The 14,867-nt window shown below is 35.8% G+C and overlaps 1 protein-coding gene and 1 long non-coding RNA gene across 6 annotated transcripts in view; one reads left to right on the top strand and one right to left on the bottom strand.

The window, feature by feature from the left end:
• The window catches only part of LOC126924985 (uncharacterized), a 35,830-nt gene extending 21,873 nt beyond the window's left edge, over window positions 1-13,957 (top strand). The window contains exons 2-3 of the long non-coding RNA XR_007713767.1: window positions 13,411-13,752; window positions 13,805-13,957. This is a non-coding gene — a long non-coding RNA (uncharacterized LOC126924985). The remainder of the gene's footprint in view (window positions 1-13,410; window positions 13,753-13,804) is intronic.
• The window catches only part of LOC126924922 (mastermind-like domain-containing protein 1), a 172,081-nt gene that overhangs the window by 20,832 nt on the left and 136,382 nt on the right, over window positions 1-14,867 (bottom strand). The window lies entirely within an intron of this gene.

The following is a 14,867-nucleotide window of genomic DNA, read 5'->3' as shown; positions in this document are numbered from 1 at the left end:
TACTTAATTTCTTGATAAAGCCGGGCTGAACGTATGCTCGCGAGCAACGCAAATTTCTAATTAAGCGCCGGCGAATAATTTTATTTTGCACAGCGCCGAAACTCGAACAGTTTCTCTGCAATTCAATGAAACAACAGGAGTGAGGCGGGCGGTTCAAATGTTGCTGCAGACTTACCGAAAAGTTTTACCCCCTTGGCAGCCCCCCCAATTCACCCGCCAAAACGCTTCCACCCCTCTTTTGCGGCCGTCAGTGCATTCTATGTATAATGCACACATGTACGTTCTCGGCACCAGCATAATAATAATAAAGTGACGTTTACATTTTGCCGAATGGACGAAATAAAGGAAAAAGAAGTAGGAATTAAAGTTGCTGGTAGCGCGTTACGGAAACGTGGCAAAAATTGCCGACAAACTTTGGATCTATTATTATTTGTAACGCGAACGCTACGAAGATAACAAACTTTTTCCAGCCTTTCCCTTGGCAATGGCTTTTGATAACGAAATCCTTGGAAGAGCATGAAACAAGGAAATGCGTAACGAAGGAGTGCAAAGCTGGCCATTATTCGAATTGTTTCGTATAAATATTTATCTAAAATAATTATTCGAGTACAGTCATTTCAGTCGAATATTTCATCCGCGTAGTAATTATACGTTATTTGTGATTAGCAAGTTACTCTATATACACGAATGTAATTCACTGTACAATTAATTTTATATTAGAATAAATTATTAATCTTATTAGAATAAATGTTTATTCATCAGCGAATAAAACGCTGTTCCTTACTTTTATTCGTTACCTGTTATTCGAGTAAAATTTTGCCCGATTCTGGGTTAATATTAGAACAGTGGTAAAGAATAACAATGTCGCGGAGTTTCGTCATCAGGTATATTCAAAAATATTTATCGAACAGCAACTAAGTGTTATAATAATAGTGCGGAAACGTAAATGTACGTGTAAATTGGAATTAGCAGCGAGTTACAAAAGGTGTGTTTTGATATAACTCCATTATTCTATTATTATTTTAAACAGAACTGACGAACAAGAGTCGCGAGATAAATAGCTGAAGAAGCCCCGTAGTAATATTCGTTATTCGATTAAAATCTTGCTTCGGTCCCGATCAATAATATGTTACGTTAATTAACGAACGATAGAATCATAAAAGCATACCACTATTCCGAGAAAGATAATATCAAAGTAAATTTAATATGGCGAAGTGCGTTTTGTAAAAGCATATTATTAAAGCGGGGCTGCATATTAAAAATAAATTATGCGAGAAAATTGAACACTGACTGAACACACACCGCCCTCGCAACGTTGAATATCCAGCGAACATTGTAAATGCAAATAACACAGGAAGGAGATGAAATAAAAAATAGAACTGTTCCATGCTCGGCTTTGTATTCCTCTCCGAGTGGAAACGAACCATGTATCGTAGAATATATATTTTTTGACGTCCTCGAAATGCTAAGGGTATTGAATAATACTTTTACCATTTTTCGAAGTTTTTACGAATCAATCGTTTTTAAATTATATAGATAATTTGAAAGAATAAATTAGCCGAAACTCTAAGTGACTTTATTATTCTGAAACGAGCATCATTATGCGAATAACATAATCCTGACGACCTTTGGTAATCTTAAAATGACCTTGACCTTCGATAGTACGATCTGAACGACCTTCAAAGTAACGCATATAAATTAATTATTATCATTAATTTAAATGTTAATTAAAAGCGACCTTGGTATGAAATTACAGCGAACTTGATGATTACCTTTAATGATCGAATAGCCTTTGAATGCAACGATACGCACGCAAATTTCATAAATATCGAAACTAAAATTAAAACGCGTACAGAGTCAAAGTAGATTCAGTTTTTGTTAAAGGATTTTAGTGATATTTGCTAGAATACGAAGCAGATAATACGCGTCAGTATTCGTCAATAAATAATCGATTTATTAAAGGTTCCGCATTGTCCAAGTTATTCGAAACCGGTCTTCAAACCGAGCAATCGAGACATTTGCTGTTCCTTGTGCATTTTAGCCAAGTATCCGTGTACACGCTCGTTCCTCGGTAATGACCGCTCTCTGCATCATTCGATCATTGCTCAATTGCCGTGGAACATTATTATCGCGATTCTCGAGAGCGGAACGATAAATGCAGGGTCCTTGTACACAATATGCTCCGGCTAAAAGGAGAGAATTGCTCGCTCGCAGCTAGTGATGGACTCAAAGTACTTCGAATCACTTAAACCGTTGTAACTTGCTTCTCTCATATAATAGTAATATCGTTAAAACAAGAAATAAAATGTTGCAATAGTAAAATCGTAGAACCTGAAGCTTTTTCTTTTTTATCAAGTTTCACATCATCTTTCATAAATATTAAATCATATAAAAATACTAATAAATGCTACATAATTTAATCCTGGACCTACTTAATTAATAATGCCATTAGTATCTATGAGTACTTCTTTCAGAAAGCTCATCGACTCGCAAATATTCTGTGTAATAACTTGATAATTCGTTGGTTAAGTGGTACAAAGATAATGTTTGCGATGCGTCGTTTAAAATGGCGTAGGGAGCGCGTTACTCGAAAAGATGTCATCGCTAAAAGAGAAACGATCATTGACCGAGGATGGCCGCACAGGCTTGCTCAACATTATTCCAATATCGTTCACCGGCAAAGCGTTGCGTTCACCGGGCAAACAAACAAACAAAAGAAAGAAATTCCTTCCTGCCTCATCGGAGAGACAAAAAGACAGAGAAAGAGAGTAAAGTATTCGCAACGAAAACTGCAACGCGATAAACCTTCTAACGCGTACACGTTAAAACCGGTATTACATACACGCCGGTGAACGCGCATAATAATACACGTATGTACACGGGGAGAAAAGTCGACGGAGTTTCGTCGAGCGTGGAATTCATCTTGCTCTACGATCCCCTACATTGTGTGAGGCCATCGGGAGAACTGGTTTCATCGAGTCCCTGCGAGTAGCTGTTTCATTTTTTACCGGGAAACCAAGAGAGGGCATTTTAATAGACGATGCAATGCCAGTCAGCCTAAAGCGTTACTCGAAGCTAACCGAACCGGTGCAAAACGATTGACGAATCACCGAGCACACACGTTCTATTAGCCATGCCACTGGCTCAAAATTGATAACCTTCCGCTCCTCTTCCCGCTATTTGTCGCACGATTGCCTATCGATGAAGCCGTTAAATATGTTATTTCGCGACCGAATACCACGACATGTCCAAAAATACGTGGCAAGCCAGTACACAGCAACTTCGTTTTACGGTAAATTGGTTGAACATCGAGAGCCACCGTAACGTTTCATCTTACGAATTTTATCCCCGAGTCTTAAAGTATCGATGATGTTTCCCCCCTTCTACACTCCCCCTTTATTTCATAATATTCAACCCTCCGTCCCGAATAGTTTTCCGATAACTTTCTGTCTTGTATAAGCAAGCCACGGGGTCTGAAATTCTATAGGACAGGCCCGATACATATAAGAAAGAAACGCGCAGAGAATGATGGAACTCCGTCAGGCCAGCGAGATAAATGATGACAGTGATAAAATGTGTATTCCCATTGAAGTACGTGCCACGAAAATCGTTTCATCGCAAGCCGTTGAAATGAATTTGAATTTATACGTGTAATTTTACCGCGACTATTATATCGGCAAATATCGCCGTAAATTTTATTAGCCCGCCAGAAGGATATCGGAAAATAAATTTTAATTGATTCAGTTTCGAGCACATTTCGTTCCGATCTATGCATAAATTTGTTATACACCTTTTCTTCGTTTTATTCATCGGTAATATTACAGATTGAGCTCCTGTTAACATCAATAAATGTTAAAACACGAGCATGCAAATTCGATAAATCGTCGTGCCGATTTTGTATTTTTTATTTTTATTATTATTATTGCGATCGTACGTTCTGCTTCTCTTGGCCATGCATTTGTTTAACGTACTCGCACTGTGAGAAACGGGAAGGATGTATGTAATTCCCGTGTCTTGTCTTCATCTTCGTTCTAATTAAAAAACCGGAATTCCGTAGGCATATCTTAACACGAATATGAAAATTGTTCCGCTTAATGCTTGGGAATATTATTACTGGACTGTGGATATTTTAACTGAAATTTTTACAAACGTAACTAAAAAAGATTTCACTTACTAAATATTTCCACGATTACTAGACTGTGGATATTTATGAAAATTCATCTTTTTTTTTCTAAATATAATTAAAAAAATGTGTAATGTAGGTAGCAAATTGTTTCATCTATTAAATATTATAACGAATTTTATACCATCAATATTTTACACATTTCAGCATATTACGTTCTGTTTGTGCATCTTTACATGTTAGAATTTTTCATAAACGCGTAAACGGTCGCAGTCTAACTGTTACGTATTATTTAAATTAAGCGTAACCTCGTTTTAAAAAATTATTCAAATTTAATGTATCATTGCATCAGAGCTGGAACGAGCCAAAGAGATGCGTTAAGAAATATCTAAAAATCGCTGAAACGAATCTAATTTAGTTTAAAAACTCCAACTAGTTATTATTGATCATTCGCGATAATAGTACTCAAGCGCAAAATTCTAGAATTAGAAATTGGAGCCAATTAAATTTGGATATAACGGACATTTAATTTGATCGATGAGGGAACTCGTATCTGGCTTATATTAAAGAGGAAAGTTTTACGATAAACGGAACTGCAGTTGTGACAGGACCTTTACGTTCCTGAAGCTGAAAGCTATTCTATAAGTCGCAAACATAATAGACCACATACATAACAGAGTCATGCAACTTTAGCGTAGAAGCTATTCCTGCGGTATGACTTGCTCACAGTGGTTCTCAATTTTCGTGCTATTACTTCATCGCGAAACTGAACGATTATTATATAATTTCATCGATGAATATGTATATCGGATACATATATTATTTATATAAAACCATTCGGTTTAATTTAGAAGAGGATAAATTAAACGTAAATATAAGAAGGCAAAGGGATTTCTTCTAAAGCTTCTCTCGAAGTACAGACACGTTTGTAATTTATTGGCTTCTATGACTGGAATCGATTTAATAATAAAACAGTACGCAAAGGCTTACAAGTTTAGAAAAGATGCAGCTGAAAGCGTTGAAATTGGTTTAGAGCGACGTGAAATCGATATAGCTTTACGTATATACCGATTAGGTGGATCATGAATGTCCCATATTGTATTAAGTAAAACGCGGCTGATTGTTAGGTCTATCGTATTATCACTCAAAGCCTGTGTTCTTTGGTGAAAGGATCTGCCGGTAAAACAGATATCTGGTACCCTCTCATCATTTTTCAAACGCTTTCAGGTTTATTCTTTCCTGACGTTGATTGATGACAGAAATGCAGGCGCATAAAAGCTTGCACGAGGTTCTAGTAATGAAAAGAAGGGTTTAAAGACTCTCTTCGACGCGCCATAAGTTGCTAATGTTTTATTGCCGTAAACAGAGGCCCGAACGCCTGTAAAAGGATTAAAACAAGCGCGATGAGAAAAAGATGGGTGAATGAAAAGGTCACGCTGTAATTCGGTCGGTAACTAGATAGAAATTTTATCCAGCCAGGTATTGCGCTAACTGCACGGAGTGGCTCACATTCTCGCAGGAAACAATGAAACGAAATTATTTCCGTGCCCGAGTTCCACTCGTTAAAGTTCGAGTGGAATAATTTCAGCTCTTTCATACCGACGTAAAAATAAAATTTCTTCTTTCTCTTATAATACTTTCTCTCCCGTGGTAAGAGCAAACCGTACGCTCCGTAAACGAACGATATCACGCATATTAGAATACTGTCTTTCTGAGCGTAAGTATTCGCGTCATAATCATGAGTCTCGTTAATGCATAGTGATTATTCGATGGCACTAATGGCACGCGGATAATTACATAGAGATACTCAAGTATAATAAATTCGCTTCGTCTACATGTCTCGGCAATAGCTCGTCGAGCAATTGATTAACGATCAAAGTAGTTGGACAATGAATTTCCTTCGAATGCCAGGCTGATATACTTTATGGGAATGAATGTCATCAAGTTCAATGAGTCATCATTGTGCGACACGCGTTACGAAATATTCTCACCAACCGAGTTGGATAAATTACTTTTGAAAATAATTTTATGTACACTGACTCGCTAATGTTTATTAATGTAAGGAATAATAAATAAGGAAGATACGTATCTTATAATTTTTATCGATAGTTTCATACCGGTTTCGAAATTTCATCAATATAATCATGATAATCGAGTCTCATAACAGCACTAATGAAGTTTCGAAATGTTTCCTATAACACATTCATAAGAGATTTTTACAAGCGCTCGAATACTTTCGTGAGCCTGTATATGTAAATCTTCTATTGTTAGATCATTCTATAATATTAATTCCCCTTCCATGAAAGATAGTTTAGGATCTTTGAATACAAACTGATCACTTTTAGAATTTAAAATACTCAACCTATAATCTCAACCGAGTCTCGATAATAACCTATTATCGTGACTCGCGTGATGATTAAACGAGCAATTTAAAAAAAAGAATCAATAAACGACAAACCATTAATCTCGCTTGAAAAATCTGCGTTGGGTCGCTATCGCGATAAGTTTCTTAACGTTATTCCGTCGTCATAGTATGTATAGGAACTTCAATAATACTCCAACTAGCGAAGAATACAGTACGTTAACTCTCCATGGAAATCACGAACAAAATGTACTTGTACGTAGGTACATACAATACGACTGCACGCAGAGAAAAGTATATACTATATACAAGCGAACACATTCATTACGGTAGCGGTACGTGATTTCAGTGATCGGCACAGGCTTGCACTCGCTTCCATAAAACTTGTTTGATTCACCGGTTAACATGACGGAACGAGCTTTGTTACCTGACATGTCCTTTATTTAATTATGTCTCTCTCGAAATTGCACGATGAAAAGGAACGAAAAACGTAACCTGGAACATTACGGTGTAAAACTTATTCAATAGAATACATTAAATTACACGGAGTTGACGTTGAACCACTCGAGAGAATAGCTGAGTTATCGCGTGTAATTATATCTTTTAATTAATTCACTTTCCTAGTCTATTTCTTTCGAAATGTTATTTTATAAATCGCCCGGCAGAAAATACTCCGGTTAAATTCTACTATAGAACGAAGAACGAGCCTCGTGAATAAGCAAATTAAATCTTTGAAACGTCGAACAATGAGGCAGCCGCGCGCAGGTACATATTTGTTGCGCGTAATAATACCGTAATACCTTTATTTGTTTTCAGGACGGAATAAAATTAAATGTCACGTCCAATTTCGCCGAACGGTTTTCATTTATCCTTAAACCAAACGTACGCTCGTCCGCTGCAACCATATCAATTGTACGTTTCTTTCCCACTTAAATAACAGACAATTAAGTTATCGATTAACGGAGAGACGTGTTTTGTTAGACATCTGTTGCCGTCCTAGTCCCGCGCCATCGTGATCGTGAGCTTATTTTCTCTGCCTTTTGTGCCGGCCACCCACCCATGCAACTACTTCGTGCAGTTGTGAAACACGTTGTTCCTACGTTATTATCAAGTTATTCGATAAAATATTCCATCCCAGTTTTCTCTCACTTTTTTTTCTTTTCTCTTATTTTTTTTCTCTTTTTTTTTCTTCTTCTTTTGCCTCTTATAACCTCGATCGAAACTGGCTGACTAAAGCTTTCGCGCAAATAACTACGGATAGAAAGAGACGACAAATTTATTCGGGATAGTTCGACCATCTTAAAACGACCCAACCAAAAGCGAACAATGCCATTTCGACGTTACATGCATGGTGACGGCATGTATAAAGAGAAGGCATGTATGAATTCCGAGGTAGTTGCGTTTCGAGTGACACGCGTGCTTATGAATACGCGAAACACGCGTGTCACCGTTGAAACCCGTGAAAAAAATGGTTCGATTGTTACTATACAGGAGACGCGCCTTTTCTACTATATCACGTGACTTTTAAACAGACCAAAATCGATAGAAAACGAAAATGGCTTGTTTGCTATGCTCCCCGAAACATAACGCAAAATTTGCATATTATTATCTGATATTAATATTCCGAACATTATACACACACATACATATATATAATGCGGTCGATACAACTAGTGTATATGTTGTATTTAACCGTATATATATCTGTACATCTAACTCGAATGAACAAATAAATGGATAAACAACATGAAAGAAAAACAGAATTTTTTAACCGCGTGCCTGTTTCTCTCTTGCAACGAATAATTATATGATCTTCTATCCTATGTTCCTTCGATTCGAGCAATTTCGTTATACGATTAAATGAACAAATAAAGGGGATTTAATGGAAACGTTATTAATTTTCGCAAATTATACAAATAACGTTATTACAATATTAATTCTCGAAAGGGATAATTATAATCGCGATCATTATTATTATTAACTAATTGTTCCCAGCGCTTCTACTCGATCCACTTCGGACGTATCTTGTTTGCTAATGGTGTCGGTCATGCATTCATTATGTGTCCATTATAATCTGGTAATCAGATCAATTTTAATTAGACGAAAAATGCGACAAGCACGCTGCAAATATCCACTTCGTTACACTTACAGAGAAACACAGCCCTCCAATTAATAAATGCTCAATAATATTGTTTCTATCTCTATTTTCAACTCACGTAGCTAATTACTAAATTACATAGGATATCAAACAATTTCGACAAATTATATTTCCCCAACATTTTCAATTGCAGAGCTCGTAAAAATAAGCGAACAAATCCAATATCTGAACGTTATTTATTGAAAGGAAAAAAGATATTATTAATAGGAAATTAATATTACTACGAATATTATTAACGCGTAATTATCCTATTTAATTATAAATTTATAGCACGTTTAAAAAAAGCGCTTGATCTATAGAGCTGATTTTTCTTGGTTTACTCGAATTACTGATACCGCAGTTGCTTTCTTTCAATTCCAAATTTTCTCGTTATCGGAAACGTTCCGAATATTTTCATCGCTTCATGAATAAAAAGCGCACGGTGTATAACACCAAAAAGGCAAATAAATATTATTAAAGGAAAACAATCGAACTAGTGAACGTAACACGATTATTGTTCTTTGGTCGCAAGAGTCGTAGAATTCGGATACGGCGAATGAATCCACAGAAATGTTCCCGCTGACGCCGTGTTGTCTCCCGAGTTCAGCTTATCTCGATGTTTTGTGTGTTTTTGCACACAATCGAGACACCACTGTCTGTCGTGATGGTCTGTTAACAAGTATTGTTCCTCATTGTGGCCGGCACATGTTGACGGATGGATAGACATGCGTTGGAAAACGTTAATATCGGCCGACGTGAAATTGAAACTGATTTTATGATGTGATTCTTCTTTCCTTTTTATCTCGATCGCTGTTTCCTTTAGAAATTCGTCAATCGATATAATTTATGATTTCTTAAACAATATCGGTATTGATTAACCGTATCTCTTTCATCGATATAAATCTATGCCAGTCTTGCATAAACGCGTAAGAATTAATTAGATATTACATAGTTGCTGATTGCATGTAAGAGTCTGGTTGCTTGTAAGCTTTCTGATCGATAGCTGTTAACATTAACATGATGCGACGAGGTGAGCCGCGTTGCTGGTAGATAGCTTATGATTTATGACCACCATAGAGAACACGTCGGGTCTCCGAGTGAACGCGAGCACACAAAAACAAACTCTCGCTGTGACTGATCCTAATTGGTAAATTGTTCTTTAATAACCATAGTTTTTCTTTTTAATCGACATAAAAAACGATAGAATCAGCCTTCATTCTATATTTATTCTCTTTATACAGTGAGTACAAAAAGTAATGCATTTATTATAGCATTTACGTGTTATTTAATACGTTTAAATATTAGATCTGCCTCTCATTTTCTTTCTACGCTACTCGGACCTATAAAAGAATTAAACGTTGTTTCTCTGCTCCGAAAACTGGCGAAAAAATTGTGAAATTAATGAAATTAAATTGCAATTGCATTACCATTGTTCCTCCTCCCTCGCTCTCTCTCTCTCTCTCTCTCCTTTTCTCAACCGGTTTAATTATGCTGCATATAAAATACTAAGGATGCAGAATTTTTGCTAATACGAAGCATTATTTAATTTCATTTAATTTAATTAAAATATCGACTCGAAAAGAAAATTTAACCTCCGGCGGAGGAACGTATCATCGCGCAAAAATCTCACGGTCTTTCTTCTTCCGTGTAATATATTTTTGAATGCGTTTCGTATACACGTAAAGCCGCAATAAAGTACAGTAAATTCCAAAACGAAAATCGCGAATTGCGATGTTCTATTCAACAACGTTACGTTATTATGCGAAACGAAATCACGAAATAGTTTTAATATTACGTAAAGCAACGAGAGAGCCCGGGGGAAACTGCATCGATCCGGTTGGCGAATCGCGAAACTTTTCCCATTGACTATACGCTCTCCTCCATGCTTACCAACTTGTCGCGCTGCCTGTACCTTGAAATAGAAATGATTAAACTTTTAATAACTGATACGTCAGTTTGCTCGCCGGGCAACATTGTGTTTTATTATACCAGTAAAATACCAAATTATACCGTAATCAATCGAATTGTTCAATTTAAAAACGACGGCTGCTATTTTTCTATTATCATTATTATTATTATCCGTTTTAACGTCGTAATTATTATCCTTGTCGTTCTTTTTACGATAAAATCGTATTTTTAATTGCGTTGTAAAAACCGAGGAAAAATTCGATGCTCTCCGTTCTATCCCAGCTGCAATTGTTTTCGTTATCGAAAAAATGATCGTGCTGATTTTTTGCACTACTGTGAGCCACGTTTTATTAAAGGTAATAAGAAAGTATTAAAATAGCGCGTCGAATAAAATACAATTTCTTGTATCTCAATTACGGTTTGGAACGAGTTTTTCTGTCCTTCTCTCTCTCTCTCTCTCTCTCTCTCTCTCTCTTTCATTTTTTCCTTTTCTCTCTGTCTCTCTCTCTCTCTTTTAGAAATCTTTCGTGAATATCGTGTTTTATGTATGGCTGTTATCGTGAACTGTACCTCCTTTATCGATATAGAAGCCGCACTTTAATGCTTAATAATATCGCAGGAAAACTTCTCTCGAAAAATCAAGAACTCGTAATTCGTGCACGCTGGAAAAAGAACCAACGCGGTTATAAGTAATACCTTTTCAGTGGACGCGAAATATTTCTAGCGATATTTCGTGGGTTATATTGAATTTCCTCTAAAAACACGTACAAATAAATGTCTGCCGTTTACAAAAATAATCCTGAACTCACGAGAATCTTGAATAAATTAAAAGGAATGTACGTTTATCCAATTAAACGTAAAAATAACGTTGTTCTTTTACTTTAATAACCGAAAAGAAAAAAGTAGAAGAAACGATGATTACGTGAAGATAAACGTGATTGATAACGAAGCACGAATTTTATCTGCTTGTATAATTATTTATAGTTATAGAAGCGATAAGTATTTTTCAACATTTTCATTCGCCAGAGAAGATACAACTTGGGAAAAATAATGTTATCTTGAAATCTTACACAAACTGTTGATTTCTAGCTATTATTGAGACGATGACTCATTCAAGTTTACGCGCAATATTCTTTTTCAGCGCACGGTTCGCAAGTATCATTTAAATCGCAGTCCATTATTCTTTTGTACGGCAACTAAATTGAATTAATTTCCCTAGTATCCCCGAACGAGCAAGTTCCTCGATAAAAGTGCCCGATAAATATGGATGCGTTGGCGGAATGATAAATTCAAATTCTGCCCGCTGTTAAATCATTTTTCAGCCACCGCTCCCTTATTTGGACTCAATTAGCTTAAACAATTATTATCGTTTCATTCGTAGCGCGGGCAAAAATACAAATTTTCATTCACGTTCCGTAAGCTAAATTTATTAAAAGTCATTATTAGTGGCACACCGTTCCCCTCTACTGGCCTCGATTCTCTCTCTCTCTCTCTCTCTCTCTCTCTCTCATTTCCCGCCTTCCCCTCTCATAATTTTCATGCATCGCACGATAAATACATTGTACGTATAATAGGTTCGGTATTTCCATTCGAACTTTATACCACGTACATATATCTTGAATCATTTACAAAAGTTATATTCGACGTACGTGAAATTTTGAACTTGTACAATTACCATAAAATCTATTCGAGAGACAAAGAGAGAGAGAGGAGAGAACATAAAACAAATGGAAGTAATAATACTTTCGAAATTCAATTTCCTCGATAGAAAATTTTCAACAGTAAAATAAACGTGGATTCGTTCTGATTCAATCGTGTAATGTTCCAACGATAGCAGGACTTTTGAAAATTCTGATTTTGAGGATTTTGTGTTTGAACGCCACTCTATATCCCCGTGGTTACAACGCAGTCATTCAAAAATTTATTTCAATTTAGCCGAAATATAACAATGATCTTTTGTGCCGAGGCATTCGCGCGTGGGTGTGGCCTCGGAAATTCGTGTCCTACGATCTTAATTATAAAATATTATCTGTTTCATAAATGCAATTTCATAAATGCACCGTCTCCCTTCTCGGATCGATAACTTGCTCTCCGTTCTCCTCTTTATAATTATCTTTAAATCCAATATTTCCTGCCGACTTCATTGAAATTTCATTTAAATAATCGCAAAACTTATTCAAAGCTCGTTAAAATTCAACGGAATGAAATAGGGTCTTTAATTTGGTGCACATAAGGAAAGTTCACTGGAATCCAGCGCCATTTGCTAGAAAGTAATTTAATAACGTATTCTCTAATAAAATCTTTCTTTATAAAGATATATCAAATAATTTGATAAAGTGTATATACAGTGAATCATTACTTTGAAGCAAATTTTATCTCTACCAGAGTAATGATTGAAAGCTACTTAGTTTAAAAAAAAAGAAAGAAAAAAGAAAAAAAAGGAAATAAAGAACGCTGAATAATTGTGAACTTTGTCTTTATACAACAATTTAATGCTGCTTCGTAAATTATTTGAAACTTAATAATCTCTTTACTGCGTCGAAACTTATTACATTTATGCAGCCAATTTCATGAAAATAACCCGACGATGGAATTTCGCAATTTATTTATAATTGTAATAAATCTTGATTTATCGATTAAGAAAAAATTTCATTAATTTACATAAAGGTTAAGAACTTTAAATTTGTTCGCGTGAGGTAAATTATGAGAGAGCAGTGAATCATAAACAACGTCGTGCGTAAACTTTTTTATAGTCTACGCAAAATAGTCGGTTAGTTGGGAAAACAAATATTGAAAAAAGAAAAAAAGAGATGTTTACGAGGTAAATTGCAGGGGCAAAATTACCAAGAATATATATGATTCTAATTATTATTATTCCAGCACAAGAGTCCAGCTCACCCACCGAGTAACCACAAAATATAACGAGTGACACACGAAGGGTTACGAAGCATCACGAAGTGACCCGAATAAGGTTCTCCGGGACGTTAGTACTAGCCACGACCTCGTTCGAACTTTTACAAGCCACTGTACACGGCCGATTCCCATACCTGCCTAATGTCCGACTATAAATATTACAATCCCCAGTATACTAGAAGAAGTTTCGTTCTTTCGATAGTGCATCAGAGAACGACAGCCATTTTCGTCAGACCTTCTTTTTCTTCCTCTCTTTTTTTCGTCACTGTAGAAATCCATGCTACATGTTTTCGAATAATTTATTTAGCTGTCTATTGCTAGAAATTTCATCGTTAACCCTAAATCAGATTAACGGTACAAGTTAACATCGTATACGTTTCATTTTGTGGATTTACGTGCGTAGAAAGAAGTTACGTAAATATAATTTCATAAATTGTTCTAAACGAAAGTACAAAATACTTTTCTTCTAAATATTCGTTATAGGATAAAGCAAGTAAATTATCGGTGTGTATTGATTACCTTGATTAAGTGACATACTGCTATCGTAATGTATGTCTATTAAGCGCTTTCAACAACAAATTTACGTAATTCTTGACAAGTTGATGCGTGCAACTCGGTAATAATGTACCGAGTGTTTACGAAAGCGTTCTATAATCTCGCGCTATGATATTAACACGAAAATGCTTATTCTAACTATGTACATGGAAATTATCATCGGAAGTTTTGTTAAGAAATATGATGCATGGTTTAACCGTAATTTACCATAATTGCGCACGCCAGATATATACATAATACATAGGTATGTTATGTAGGCGTATATATGTAGGTATATAGATAAGAAATAAGTTTTCTAGGATATAATGCATGTTGTAGATACCGTTTGTAATGATAAGGGTTAATTAAGAAAGTGACTCGTAAATGGTTGGTTTCCAACAGAGAGAACAAACAGCGAACCGGGGTTCTCTTGGCTCGAACGAAAGAACAAAAGAAACATAAGCAAGATTTACCAGTGAGTCTCAGCTCTTTAATTCTATAGATACACCTCTCTTCTCCACTTCTTTCCTTTCATTCTTTTTCCCTTTTTCCTTTTTCTCCTTTATTTTTCCTTTTTTCTTCTTCTTTTTTTTTTTTTTTTTTTTTAAGTAAAATCAACTCCAATACCGAGTTAATGCTGTTTAACAACGAGAACCTCAGAAACTTGGCACGAACTTTAAATTACTTTAAGAATGTAATCTTACGTGCATTCAGCTGGCTCCATTCAAACAAAGTGAATCGGAACTTTTGAAAAATTGAACGTGCCGTTCTCTCCCGTCGAGCACCATCTCGAATTCCGTTTAATATTCCCTCGAGCGCGTGTCCCTTTGCTTTTAGTTAGAAAAAGGTAAAAGAAAAAATCATAGGAAAAAGAAAAAAAAACGAATCTG

This window comes from Bombus affinis, chromosome 15 (genome assembly GCF_024516045.1).
Source record: "Bombus affinis isolate iyBomAffi1 chromosome 15, iyBomAffi1.2, whole genome shotgun sequence".
In the NCBI taxonomy this organism is placed as follows: domain Eukaryota; kingdom Metazoa; phylum Arthropoda; class Insecta; order Hymenoptera; family Apidae; genus Bombus; species Bombus affinis.
Note: the sequence above shows the minus strand (reverse complement) of the source record. Positions and strands in the feature narration are given on the sequence as shown.